Source organism: Doryrhamphus excisus, unplaced genomic scaffold (genome assembly GCF_037039965.1).
Source record: "Doryrhamphus excisus strain RoL-2023G ecotype Guam unplaced genomic scaffold, RoL_Dexc_Guam_v1.1 HiC_scaffold_24, whole genome shotgun sequence".
Lineage (NCBI taxonomy): Eukaryota > Metazoa > Chordata > Actinopteri > Syngnathiformes > Syngnathidae > Doryrhamphus > Doryrhamphus excisus.
Genome location: NW_027621862.1, coordinates 7,174,742 through 7,185,871, shown reverse-complemented (window position 1 = coordinate 7,185,871; position 11,130 = coordinate 7,174,742). Strand labels below are relative to the sequence as shown.

The following is an 11,130-nucleotide window of genomic DNA, read 5'->3' as shown; positions in this document are numbered from 1 at the left end:
TTCGTCCACGTAAACATGCTTTGGTTTAATGCGCTCAATTTCAAATTACATTCATTCCGCCAATAGCTGATCGATTGATAGGTGAGTGAGGCACGATTGGTCAATTTAAAAAATATTGACCCGCCCAACTTTCAAATTACATTCAATCAGACAATCGCTGATAGGTTGTTTGTTTGGTGACTTACACGATTGGTCAATTATCCAAAGGCGGAGCCTAACAGGTTGGTTTTGTGAGCTACGATTGGTCAGTTCTCCAACGGTGTGGTATCATGGTTCTATAAATACTGCTTTGCGTGCCCCCCCCCCCCCCCCCTTTATGCTCGACCGAACCGAAAGCTTTTCGAGAGAGAACGCTTTTTGCATTGCCTAAAACAAGACAAAGGACCCACATTCGACGGAATGCAGTTTGCCATTGTGTTGGACTTCATTTGCTGACGACAGAGTTTTTTTTTTTATAGACTTAGTAAACTGAAATATATTCATTTGTAAGGACAAAACATGCTTGATGATAAAAAGCCTGTAGCCCTTCTGCCGAGCGCGATCCGCAGGAATACACGTCCGGTTGGAGCTTAACTCCATTTTGTTTTTTCTTGGCCTTTTTCTCCATATGTATAATTTTATGTATTTGTATGTTGTCCTTGGTGTCGCCGCACGTTAACTGCATGTTTGGGATACACTAACGGTCGGAACTTAACTCCATATAGCTCAAGTTATATTCGGCGGTGCTGCACGTAGGCCGCTTGTTCAGGATACACGAACGGTCGGAGCTTAACGCCATATAGCGAAAATTGTATTTGTTGTTGCCGCACCTTAAACGAGCCGTAAGCCTAAAGGTAACGATTCTGTGACCTGTGCTAAATGGAGATAGCGTACCATAAAAGCATTATCGCGATTCACCAGCACCTGGGATTTGCTTGTGTGGAGAAGCCACCGCACCGTAGGTTTTCAACTTTTTTAGCTTTCTCTGTTTCCAATGATTTTAACCCCGTCACTCATCTAAACCACTACCGCGCAGCACCGGGAGATGATGTTGTGGAGGAGAAGACTGTTTTGACTGAAAACGTCACTTGGAGATGACTGGTGATGATTGCAAAAAGTTAAAAATGGCTGACATTTCAAGTACATGTGCATCTGATGTTGAGGTCATCAGTGTTGTTACCACACAGCATGCCTTTTGTCCAATGCTTCAAAAGGACTCCCAAGATGTGTGCCAACTTTTGAATATAGATTGTGAAATTAACACTGTGCCTGTCAATTTGTGCCATATCCCAAGCGGTGAGTGGCACACAGAAAAATCACAGGAAAATTAGACTCCATGTGGTTAAACATATGGAAAAGCACTGTAAAGATTATGAGAAACTTCCTAGGAGTACAGTTGTGTGACAGAGTATATTAGTGTTTCCAAAATGAAATATGTTAATCATTGGGCAACAGAGGTGAAGATACAGGCTACAGCGGATAGTTTAGGAAAAAATATCTTTACTTTTTACTTTTTTTACTTTGGTCGTTGGTTGAGATATAGTTCAAAGTCAGAATCCAGTCGTGGGATTTATTTGGACAACTCGAATGGTAATCACTACGAGTGTGTGACATGTGTCAATGAGGGTCAGTTAGGAAGTTGCTTTGGCATTTGTCAGAATGGTACATGCGATGATAGTGAAGTAGCAGTTGGTTCGAATGATGTTGTTGAAACAGGCAAAGAAAAACATCAGTCCATGGTTCCACGTGTAAGCCCGTCCAAACATCTAAAAAGGAAAAGGGCCCTGGACAAAAAATGTAAAGATTGTCGCTGACATGAACATAAGGGAGACAAAGAAACTAATGACTATGAAGAATTACAGAGAACAAGCAGTCTTTAGGCAGAGAAAGATGAGTGTTGAAAAATATAGAAATGATGTAATTCATAAAAAGTTAGTTAAAACATCTAGCATCTATAAGTATAGAAATGACAGCTTGCATCGGGACAGGGTCAATAAAAATATAGAGCTGAAGGACAACACAGAAAAAGAGTAAAACGACAAAATAGATTCAAGGCACCGGGCCAGTGTCAAACTAGCCAGTATGAAGAAATGTCACAGTAATTTAGAACACAAAATGCGTGTAATGGCAGATGTCAAGGCACGAAGACATGCTGCAAAGTTGCGAGATAAACAATTTGATGTTGTTGTTGAGCAGTTTTTGGATAAAGTGAAGAATGGGCCCCAATTTGTCTGCTGTGTGTGCCATAGGTTGATGTTTAAACACCAGGTCCTGCAGTGTCAGAGAGCATTACAGCAATCGTGCAAGTGCTTCTCTTGTGAACACGTACATTAATGAGGAGTATTTGCACCAATGTAGTGCAGAGTGCACGCTTCCTTGTTTGTTGGTGGAGTCTGGTAGAGGGCAGCTGTGGGTTTGCTACACTTGCCATTATAAGGTTAGCAAAGGGGAAATGCCACCTGAACGTGTGGCGAATAATTTGAGGGTGGACCCGATTCCTCCTGAGCTGGATTGCCTGAACAGTTTAGAGCAGCATTTAATTGCATTAAATATCCCCTCCATGAAAATGCTGGCATTGCCTAAAGGGGGCCAAAATGGTGTCCATGGGCCTGTGACTTGTGTTCCGGCCAATGTTGTTGAAACGACAAATTTGTTGCCACGGTCCAATATGGAAGGCTCTATGCTCCGTGTCAAGCTCAAAAGGAAGCTGACTTACAAAGGACACTACGAGTACCATTTTGTAGACAGCATGCACATTCGAGAAGCCTTGAGGTACCTAAAAGAGTTTAATGTGCATTATGGAGATATTGAGTACAACGAGGAGTGGGTCAATGACTTTTGTAGGGAACCTGATGCCTCTCAGGTGGAGGACAGTGTTCCTGCTGTAGATGTCACACCGCCTCTAGATGCAGAAGATGAGCTTCTCCATGATAGACAGCAACACTGCATGTTTCAGGACACTTGTTTAATGCCAGTTGACATTGGTCAGGAAGCGCAAAAATGGCCAAGGATTTGTTGACCAACGACGAGTCTTTAAGACATTGTTGGAATGTGACCAGGGCTATCGTTTTCTGAAGCCCATCAGAGGCACTCCAGCCTTTTGGCAGAGTACACAGAGTGATATTTTGGCTTGTGTGCGTCAACTTGGTGTCCCCACGTGGTTTTGCTCTTTTTCATCTGCTGATTTACGATGGAAGAATTTGATACACTGCATTTTGAGGCAAGAGGGTAGAATGCAAACGGCTGCAGAGTTGGAGTGGGCTGATAGGTGCGATTTGTTGCGACGGAATCCTGTGACTGCTGCACGGATGTTTGATTTCCCGTGGCATGTCTTTCTCAGAGAGGTGATAATGTCTTGGAGCCAACCGATTGGCAAAGTTGTAAACTATTTTTACCAGGTGGAATTTCAGCAGCGTGGTTCCCCGCATGTACATTGTTTGTTCTGGGTAGAGAATGCCCCACGTATTGATGTTAACTCGGATGAAGAAGTCACAAGTTTATTGATAGATATGTTACTTGTGAATTGCAGCCACGATGAAGGATTGACAGAGACAGTGTCTTCAGTACAGCAGCATTCTAAGCGACATTCTAAAACATGCAAAAAGAAAAACACCGTGTGTTGTTTTGGTTTTCCAAAGCCTGTGTCTGAACGAACGTTTATTAGCCATCAGTTTGAGGGACAGGGACAAAAAACATGTACTTGTCAGGTTAGCCAATCAACCGGTGTTAAAACATGTCCGAAAGCATCCCAAAATGCTGCATGAAAGCAGAAGAGGCGTCTGCAATCGTGACATCCATTAAAAAAGTGCTCGCTGAAGAGAACCACGCGTATCAAAGTGTGGAACATTTGTTCAATAGTCTCGGTATAACACAAAGTACTTTCGAGTCCGCACACCGCCGCTTGGGTCGTCGTATGGAAGTGATAATGAAGCGTCAAATCAATGAGATTGAATGAGCAAACCTCTGCTTAAATGCTGGAATGCTAATATGGACATCCAGTATGTGGTTGATGTGTATGCGTGCGTGGTTTATATAATCTCATATATTTCCAAAGCTCAGAGGGAGATTGGATTGCTGCTGAGTAATGCCCAGAAAGAAGCATCCAAACAGGATCCAATCCAAACGTCAGTGCCAAAGAGGCCTTAAAAAGTCTTGGCAGTGTGTACCTGCACAATAGAGACGTGTGTGCACAAGAGGCCGTTTACCGGGTGACAAATATGCATCTTAAGGAATGCTCACGTAAAGTAGTTTTTGTTCCAACAGGGGACAATGTGGTCAAAATGAGTTTGCCTTTGAGTGTTTTGCGACAAAAAGCTTCATCAGCCGAATTAACAACAGAAGACATGTGGATGACCAGCATTGTCGACCGTTATAAAAACAGACCAAACGACGACACGTTCAATGACATGTGCTTGGCACAATTTCCTTCCGAATACCGCATCATCAGCAAAAACGAAAGGTCGGCATCCAAAATAGAACTTAAAAACAACTACGGACATGTGACAAAACGTACACGGACCAAACCTGCCGTAGTACGCTCTGCGCGCTTTTCACAAACCAAAAACCCAGAGTTGTATTATCGTAGCCTTTTGCAGTTGTATCTGCCATACCGGGTGGATTTGCAGTTAAGACCTGCCAATTGCCCAACATTTGAAGACTTTTATGACAATGGTGCGGTCCGATTAAATGATGGGTCGATGCATTCTGTTCGATCCATAGTGGAAACAAATAAACAACATTTTGACAATGACGGGGATGAACTGGACAGCATCCAAAGATCTATTGAACACAGCGGTGTTGCTGAGGATGTGTGGTGTCTGCTGTGTCCAGAACAAGAGTTGGAAAGGCGACAGTGCGAAGAAGAATGTCGGAAAAAACAGCAGTTGGTCGAAGAAGAGGCAGAAGTAATACCTGACTTGGCAAATGAAAACAAAACCGTTCTAAACTTACAAAAGCAAAAGTCAATGAGTCGAAATGATGGCTTGGCATTGATACGCTCCCTAAATAATACTCAAATGGACATTTTTTACAAAATTAGACAGTGGTGCCTTGATAAAATAGGTGGGAAAAAACCAGAGCCATTACATTTATTCATCACAGGTGGTGCCGGGACAGGAAAAAGCCACCTAATTAAAGCCATCCAATATGAGGCTACCAGGTTGTTGTCAACACTGTGTCGGCAACAGGAGAATATTTCTGTCTGTCTAGCAGCACCAACAGGGATTGCTGCTTACAATTTGAATGCAGCAAGCATACACAGCACCTTGAGCATTGGCAAGGATACCCGTTTGCCTTACACACCACTGGGTGAGGAAACGGTGAATTCCTTGCGTGCCAAGTTCGCGGACCTCCAAATTTTGATAATCGATGAAATATCAATAGTTGATCACAACCACCACGTACATTCATGGTAGGTTGCGACAAATTAAACAAACTGGGGACTATGCTGCTTTTGGCAACGTCAGCATCATTGCAGTAGGTGATTTCTACCAGTTGCCGCAAGTCAAGGGAAAGCCTCTCTATGTTGAAGATGCAACTTTTAACTTGTGGACCAGTCTCTTTCGTGTGGTCGAACTCACAACGATTGTGCGTCAAAAAGATAATGTATTTGCAGCGTTGCTAAATAGACTCCGGAAACATCCAAAAGTCGCGGCATTGTTGGAAACGGATGTCACACTTCTAAAACAGCGGGAAACAGGTGAAGTCAGCACCGCATTACACATTTTCCCAACCAATCAGCAAGTCAATGAATACAACTTAAACCATCTTTTCAAAATATGCCCACAGTACACAACAGTGAAAGCTCAGGATTACAGCCAGAACAAAAAATCCGGTAAATTAGAAAAAAAAGTTGGGCACCACATCAAAGTTTACAACACGTGTTTAGAGGAAACTCTGCACATCGCTAAAGATGCACGTGTAATGCTTTGCAAAAACATTGATATTGAAGACGGCTTAGTTAACGGGGTTTGTGGCACCGTCTCTGACATAGTTTTCCAAAAGGATGACACATTTCCCAGTAGGATTTATGTAAAATTTGATGATGACAAAGTAGGCAGACAAAGGCGCACACAAACTGTTAATGAATCGATCACACGAAAAGACAAAGGAAGAGAAAGTTACTAAAAGTGGTGGCATGCGTCACCAGTTCCCTCTGAAGCTCGCTTGGGCTTGCACAGTACATTACCGTGAGCAATGCAGTTGTGTGTCTGGACAGGGTGTTTTCCGCAGGGCAGGCATATGTTTGCATTGAGTCGGGTCACAGGTTTAACTGGTTTGATTATTCAGGACTTTGATGCAGCAAAAATATACTGTAACGATGCCATTAAGGATGCTGTAGGAAGGATGCCACCATTTTTGACAGAAAGTGAACCACCACAAAATGTACAACCACCACATTTCACAATTTATTTGATAAATGTCCAAAATTTGACAAAACATGCGTCAGATTTGGCAGCATGTACACAGCACCTGCAGCCTAACTGCATCGCTGTGACAGAAACATGGCTGCCAACGGCATGTACACCCAGCAGTGTAACCATTCCTGGGTATCATTTTCATAGCCAACCACGATGTTTGTCTTACTCCAGCAGTAATCCTGCTTTGGTAGAGTTACAAGGGCAACAGCATGGCGGAGTTGGCATGTACATTGCAGACCACCTGCACTGTAGTGTTGTCTCCGCCCCAAACTTCAACTTGGAAGTTTTACTGGTGAACTGCTCCTCACCCAGTGTGTTAATAGCAGTTGTGTATCGACCACCCTCCTATCCAATGGCGTTGTTTCAAGGTCACCTTGGCACGCTGCTGGATTGGTTGCACCAGAAGTACGCCAGCATTGTCGTACTGGGAGATTTTAATGAAAATTTGTTAAAATCTTCCACTATCAGCACATTCATGGCTAGGAAAGGGTTCTGCCAGTCAGTCAAACATCCTACCACAGAAAAGGGTACACTAATTGACCATGTATATGTCAAAACATCACACTTTGATGTAGAATCAGTGACCATGAAGGGATTTTGTGCTCTTTTAAAAACCAAATTTAAAAGGCACACACACACGCTCACACATATTCCACTTCAGCATTCTTCTGGCAGTCTTCTCGTCTGTAAAATAAGTTCAGGTGGTCTCACATGTTTATTACATTTGTTCGTACTTTCCCTTTTGCAAACACGCTCATTCCTCTTAGTTCATATTGACGAGCACAAATCTGAAACATCCCCTGGACAACATTTGGGAGCATGTTTTTATTTACCTTAAGCATCATTTGCACAGTTTTGAATTCAATTAAATCGTAAAATTTTACAATTTGTGAATGTAAAAAAAAGTTTACTTGTTTGTGCTTGGTAAGCAGCTTGATTGCTTATCATTATTATCCATATTACTCTCTTTTGCATCATGTAAATTGGTTTTGCAATGGTTATGTAAGTGTGTCCTCAGATTTCAATGCCATAAACAATATATATAACTCAAAAGAGTTATATTAATTGTAGAGAATGTTTATTGAGGATGTACTTTACTGTATGTAGTATTGCAATTATTTTTGATATTTTGTTTTTTATATGGTTTTTATGTGATTTCCAGCTTAGTTTGTCATCTAAAATAATTCCTAAAAATTTGCTTTCCTTTACTCGTTCAATTTCATTATTCTCTATTTTATTTTGTTTTATTTTTTTATGGTTTCCAAATATAATATATTTGGTTTTATGTAGGTTTAGTGATCATTTCTTTAATGCGAGACATCTTTTTATGGTTCTAAGCTCCCTCTGCACTGTAACCAGGAGATGTTTTAGATCCTTACCAGTACATAATACATTTGTGTTATCGGCAAAAAAAAAATGTAACAGCTTAGATTTATTACAGATGTTGTTTATATATATATATATATATATATATATATATATATATATAAGTAATTTAGGACCCAGCACAGAGCCTTGTGGTACCCCACATGTCACATTCAGTAGATCAGATTTATTATCATTTAGTTGCACATATTGTTGTCTATGATTTAAATAATCGTGTAACCACCTTTGTGCTATACCTCTGATCCCATATCTTTCCAGCTTCTTTATTAATAAGTTGTGGTCAATCGTATCAAATGCTTTATGTAAGTCCATAAAAATACCTATTGCATATTCCTTATTATCTATTGCTGTCGCTATTTTTTCTGTGAGTTCCATGACTGCTAATGTAGTAGTGTTAGAATAAAATGTAAATGCAAGTATTATTTTGTTAGTTATCACCCTTATATCCATTTGCTTAGACAATAGAAAGTGTTTGAATGTGCTGAAGAAGGAATGTTCCCGTGACCCTGATCAGAGACCCCCCAGGTCCTGGAGGTGCCTGGATGCGCCAACAGCGACCCAGCAGATGTTCATGTTAATCCTGCAAGAATGTGTCAAGATAAGAACTAATAAAACAATAAAAGTAATTGCTCTCACATACACACACACACATAGACAATCAAATACAGCTCGTGCAACTGCTCCCCACCCCCCTTTAGAGTTGCACGACCATGTAGTTGGGACAAGAAAGAGAATAAAAAGAGAGGAGTGTGAACTGCATATTCAGAGTGGAGCGGCATGTCACTGGGTATGTGGTTTCACTCTCCTCGCTGCGAGAAACTTTGAATATTGTTGTCTGTCTCTTCTGTATTTCTGTATTTAAGTGTTTTTACAAGTGTCCCAGGAGTTTGAACCTGACATTTACTTGGTCATTCGAGCCGGATCCCAAGATACCTAAGGAGTCCAGTTGTGGAGCGGACAAGACTGAAAGACTGTGGCCACGGCAGACAAAACCCTTCGATGGGCTGTCTTCTCAGTTCAACAACTGGAAGCTGAAGGTTGACGGGATACCGACGGTAGAGAAGACAACAAACAGGAAGACACTTTTGATCAGAGTGTGAGTGAAAGGGCGCCGTCCCTTTGTGTTAAAGCAGGGGTGGGCAAACTGAGACCTGGGGGCCGCATGCGGCCCACTAATCCAATATCTGAGTGCTGCCCACGAGTCAATAAGGTTTGTCACCCGGTGCAGAGTGTGAGAAAGGGCATTGTCCTTTTGTGTTAAAGCAGGGGTGAGCAAACTGAGACCTGGGGTTCGCATGCAGCCCGCTAAGGGTTTTTGACCCCTAGAGCTGAGTGCGGCCCGCGAGTCAATAAGGTTTGTCACCTGGTGCTAAAAGCCTTGTGTATTGTGTATGTATTCCAAGATGGCGCCGCGGACGGCTGCCTCGGTGTGTTGGTGCGCCTTGCTTTGCTTTGTTTTATGTTATAAAACTGTTTTTTGCACCGGTACCGGGAGCTCTTTCACCAGAGAAGAGCTCATGAACATCAGGGGAGCAACACCAGAGGATTTATTTCCATTAATTTCTGCTTCCAACAGCGGAAATTTTGGACATATTGGTCAAAGGTGCGCTCACTTTTGCACACGCAGTGAAACGCCAGAGGAGAGGAAAACAAGCTGGCGCACTCGTGCGCCTTCGTCAGCAGGGATTACGCATGTCGCTACCCGGGATATTTCTCTCTAACGTGCGTTCACTTCCCAACAAACTAGAGGAACTACAACTGCTGTTGGGAAAAAACAGGGACTTCTCTTCATCTGCGGTTTTGATCTTTATTGAGACGTGGCTCTGTGGATTAATACCGGACTCTGCGCTGCAGCCGGCTGGCTTCCAATTTCATCGCGTGGACAGAGACATGGAACTTTCCGGCAAAACTAAAAGTGGAGGAATCTGTTTCTACATCAACAGTGGTTGGTGCAACGATGTGACAGTGATCCAGCAGCACTGTTCTCCTGACCTGGAATCTTTCACCATTAACTGCAAGCCTTTTTATTCACCCCGTGAGTTCGCTTCATTCATTCTGGTTGGTGTCTAAAAGCCTAAAGCCCCCCACTCCATCAACGTTCGACGCCTTGCCAACGATCTGAACAAGTTCAAGTTCTACTGCCGCTTTGAAAGACAAAAGGACAAAAGGCCCTCCCCTCCCCCTCCTCACCCACCTCAGTGACGACTCTTTCCATCCACGAGAGAGACGTAAACAAACTCTTCAGGAGACAGAACCCCCGGAAAGCAGCTGGACCGGACTCTGTGTCTCCGTCTGCCTTGAAGCACTGCGCTGATCAGCTGTCTCCAGTGTTCACAGAGATTTTCAACACCTCACTGGAGACATGCTACGTGCCTGCCTGCTTGAAGACCTCAACCATCAGACCCGTCACCCTCACCTCTGTGGTCATGAAGTCCTTTGAGCGCCTTGTGCTCTCACACCTCAAAGTCATCACTGACCCTCTGCCTACAGAGCCAACAGGTCTGTAGACGATGCAGTCAACTTGGCCCTCCACTGCATCCTCCAGCACCTAGACTCTGCAGGAACCTACGCTAGGATCCTGTTTGTGGACTTCAGCTCTGCCTTCAACACCATCCTCCCAACTCTGCTCCAGGAGAAGCTCTCCCAGCTGAGCGTGCCTGACTCCACCTGCAGGTGGATTACAGACTTCCTGTCTGACAGGAAACAGTGTGTGAAGCTGGGGAAACACTTCTCTGATACAAGAACCATCAGCACTGGATCCCCCCAGGGCTGCGTTCTTTCTCCTCTGCTCTTCTCCCTGTACACAAACAGTTGCACCTCCAGTCACCAGTCTGTCAAGCTCCTGAAGTTTGCGGATGACACCACGCTCATCGGACTCATCTCTGACGGCGACGAGTCCGCCTACAGGTGGGAGGTTGACCATCTGGCGACTTGGTGCAACCTAAACAACCTGGAGCTCAACGCCCTAAAAACAGTGGAGATGGTTGTGGACAACAGGAAGAACTCAGCCTCTCCTGTCCCCATCACCCTTTGTGACTCTACCATTGACACTGACATTGTGGAGTCCTCCCGATTCCTGAGTACCATCATCTCCCAGGACCTCAAGTGGGAGCCGAACACCAGCTCCCTCATTAAGAAGGCACAGCAGAGGATGTACTTCCTATGGCAGCTGAAGAAATTCAGCCTGCCAAAGACAGTGATGGTGCACTTCTACACCTCCATCATTGAGTCCATCCTCACCTCCTCCATCACCATCTGGTACGCTGCTGCCACTGCTAAGGACAAAGGCAGGCTGCAGCGTGTCATTCGGTCTGCAGAGAAGGTGGTTGGCTGCAATCTCCCGTCC

At 43.7% G+C, this 11,130-nt stretch overlaps 1 pseudogene; it reads left to right on the top strand.

Moving 5' to 3' along the window:
• The first annotated feature begins 1,794 nt into the window (after positions 1-1,794).
• LOC144895235 (uncharacterized) lies at positions 1,795-7,022 on the top strand (annotated as a pseudogene).
• Positions 7,023-11,130: the final 4,108 nt, after the last annotated feature.